This window comes from Toxotes jaculatrix, chromosome 13 (assembly GCF_017976425.1).
Source record: "Toxotes jaculatrix isolate fToxJac2 chromosome 13, fToxJac2.pri, whole genome shotgun sequence".
NCBI classification, from domain to species: domain Eukaryota; kingdom Metazoa; phylum Chordata; class Actinopteri; family Toxotidae; genus Toxotes; species Toxotes jaculatrix.
The window spans coordinates 25,308,829-25,312,478 of NC_054406.1; the positions used below are offsets into that span (position 1 = coordinate 25,308,829).

Below are 3,650 nucleotides of genomic sequence, written 5' to 3' on the forward strand. Positions count from 1 at the left end.
GTTTTTAAAAAATACTGATTATATGAATTTAGTTGCCGTGTGAATATTTTACAGGCTTTGCAAGGAATAAAACACATGAACAAAAGCAATTACTGTGTTGTAGTGTATTGAGGTGAGGTTTGAGTGTGTATGTGGCGGGGTGTTGGGGGGGGATTCGATTATGTTCGAACAATGACGGATTTTTTTAGATTCGTTCGAACATAATTTCTTTTTAAAGTGACAGCACTAGTGGGTGGGTGGAACACACACAAAGTCGTTTAGCAGTATATTAAAAAAAAAAGTGGTATATTTATTATTTATTTTGGAAGGCAACTGAATGTGTAATGTATGTACCACCCATTAAACTGGAATAAAAACAAAATTAATATACTATAATAATTATATTATACTATAATATAATATACTAATATAATAAATATACACGGCTGTGCTTTTAGGAGTTTTCCATGTAGCATTTGTTTATTGTGTGATGTCACACTGAGTGTATTTTACCTCCGTTGTTGTTTGGCTTTGTCTTGCTAGTTGGGTTAGCCCGTAGCTTTTATGTATTATGAGAGTTAACAAGCTAATGTTTGTGTTTACACACATATAGATGGTAAGGGTTACCGTCGCTAGAATTTTGTGAAACAAAAAACAGGTCGTGGCAGTGGCTGGCACCACAAACCGGAGCAATGGCTTTTGGGCATTTGGGTTAGGGTTTTTTGTTCTCAGTCTAACAGAAATGTTGTTTCTCCCTTTGTTGCAGATTGTTCTTCTTGTAGGGGACTCCCATTTGCGATCCATTGCAGATGGTATTGGGAACATGCCAGGGGGTTTCCTGTCCTTTGGCGTCATGTCCACACCAGGAGCATGTGCTGATGTGCTCAGGACTGAAGTTGTGCTTTCTGTGAGTCTTCTGATTCCTGATGCTGTCTGTCAAAGCTCCTGGGAACAACCTGACAGCCAGTATGACAGTTGATGAGGCAGGAGCAGCTTTTGCACAGTACCTGATAACTGTTTGAAGTAAATGGCCAAAGGTAGCTATTCATTTATTTATTTATTTCAATATAAGCAACATCTGTAGGTGCAATATACTTTTGTAATGATGGCCGATTGTTTTCTGCAGGTATTTGTGGTTGATTTTGTGCCGCACTTGACAATCCAAGCTGACTATCAGGAGTTGCTCCGACAGGAATTCCAATGTGTGGCAGCACGTCTTGGTATAATTATTATACAACTGTGTGCAATTTATTTATATTAATATAACTATTATGTCTTAATGAGAGAATGTGTTTATTTGAAATTTATTTTATTATTGTAATAACTATTGAAACGGTCTAACTGATTTGTTTTTGTTCAGGAGTCGAGTATTACCACCAAACAAACCACTTCCCTCTGGACTATCCTGAGCTGTGGTGCCCTGATGGTGTAAGTAAAATATGTTTATATTCATATGGGAAGTGCTTAATTATAGGTAACAATAAAGGTAATAATCTGTTATTTTCTCATTGTTTTTGCAGGTTCACCTCATTGACAATGTGGGGATGCCAATTCCTGTGCAGTTGATGTGGACTGCAGCCAACCTTCAACTAGAGACACCACCACCTGCAGCACAGATGCAGCATCCAGTGTCTCCTAAGCCAAGGATTGTTGATTGTGAAGGGAAAGGTTCCTGCTCCACCACCACCCCCTTCTGAATGGACAGTTGTGCAATGATGCTGCATCTTCTGCTGTTGGTCCTTTAGGGACTCCTTGTAAGACAGAGAAGATTGTGGGTGATGGGAACTGTTTTTTTTTTCAGGGCTGTTAGTAAGGCCATTAGCATTGCCCAAAGGGGGGCAAAATGGAGTACATGGACCAGTGACCTGGTGACCAATCTGCTGCCTCGTTCTAACATGGAAGGGTCTTTGTTGCGTGTTAAATTAAAGTGCTGACATACAAAGGCCACTATGAGTATCAGTTTGTTGATACTATGCATGTTAGGTAAGCGTTGCAGTATTTGAAGGTGAATAACATTCATTATAAAGATGTTGAATTTAATGATGCATGGGTTAATGCATTTTGTAGGGAGGAAGATAGTGAGGTTCCAGTGGTGGCACACTGTGATAATGTTGCTGAGGATGGTCAGGATGAACTTCTCCATGATAGACAGCAGCACTGTATGTTCCAGGATACTTGTCTTATGCCTGTGGACATTGGTCAGGAAGTTTTAGATCACTATTTTGATGATGTGTTGAATGTAGCACCAGGAGAGGGAAATAGTCCTGTTAGGCTGGCAGAATTTTTTGACGAGTATTTTAAAGCAAGAGGGTAGAACAGGGACAGTGGATGATTTAGAGCGTGTTGTTTATATCATTTCTTACATCTCTAAGGCAGAGAGAGATGTATTTGTTGTTAGGAAAGTTGTGGTTGTGCCCAGAAAGAGGCACAAAAAGACGCCAATGTAAGAAGCTTTAAAAAGCCTTGGCAGTGTGTATTTACACAACAGGGATGTCAGTGCTCAGGAGGCAGTTTATAGGTTGAGTAACATGCACCTGAAGGAGTGCTCTAGGAAGGTTGTGTTTGTGCCCACAGGGGACAATAAGTAGTTAAGATGAGTTTGCCTTTGAGTGTGTTGAGGCAGAAGGTGCTGTTACTACAGATGAGATGTGGATGACAGATTTTGTTGATAGAAATAAGAACAGGCCAAGTGACAGCACTTTTGATGATATGTCTCTGGCGTCTTTTGCCTCTGAATATTGTGTCCTGTCTAAGAGTGAGAAATATGTGTCATGAATAGTTATGTTTGCTTTTCACTCACAAAGACTCCTGAAAAGTTTTACCAGAGTATTCTGCAGTTGTTTCTGCCACACACAGTTCATATACGGTTAAGCCATTTCAACTGTGAATCTCAGGAGGTCTATGAGTCACACCAGGTCAGGTTTAGGGATGGATCACTACATTCTGTTAAGTCTGTCGTTGATCTGAATAGGAGCATGTTTGAGAGGGAGACAGAGGATTTAGAAAACATTCAGAGTAGCATAGATTGTGATGGTGTTGTAGAAGATTTGTAGTGTGAGCTCTGTCCACAGCAGGAATTAGAGCATTTAGAGAGCATAGATGAGTTAAAGGAAAGAACACAGTCTGTGTTTAGCTCTTGTTCGGTCTCTTAATGAGGCACAGTTGTTTGTTTTCTACCAAATTAAACAGTGGTGTTTAGAGAAGGTTAATGGTAAAAATCCTGCACCGCTGCATGTTTTTATTACTGGCGGTGCAGGTACTGGTAAAAGTCATGTGATAAGGATGATTCAGTATGAGTCAATGTGTGTGTTGACTGCTCGTACAGGGATTCCTGCTTTTAATTTGAAAGCAACAACCATTCACACCACCTTTAGTATAGGGAGGAATGTTAAGCTGCTGTATGCTCCTTTGGGCGAAGAGAAGTTCAATTCTCTTCTCAGCGAATTAAACAAAGTGGTGACTTATCACCCTTTGGAAATGTTAGTGTGGTTGCTGATTTTTTCTAACTGCCTCCTGTTAAAGGGAAGCCACTGTATGTAGATGATGTTAGAAATACATTATGGACAAATGTATTTAAGGTGGTAGAATTAAAGGAAATAATGCAGCAAAAAGATCGGGTTAGAACGTGTTCAAAGGGAACAGTGATGCTGGACAGTGACGTGCAGTTAAAG

General features: G+C 39.9%; 1 long non-coding RNA gene across 1 annotated transcript; it reads left to right on the forward strand.

Annotated features, from left to right (window-relative positions):
• Positions 1-951: 951 nt before the first annotated feature.
• LOC121191874 lies at positions 952-1,359 on the forward strand. The gene is made up of 3 exons (XR_005895156.1): positions 952-1,016; positions 1,106-1,199; positions 1,340-1,359. It is a non-coding gene; the product is annotated as an uncharacterized LOC121191874 (long non-coding RNA).
• The last annotated feature ends 2,291 nt before the right edge of the window (positions 1,360-3,650 follow it).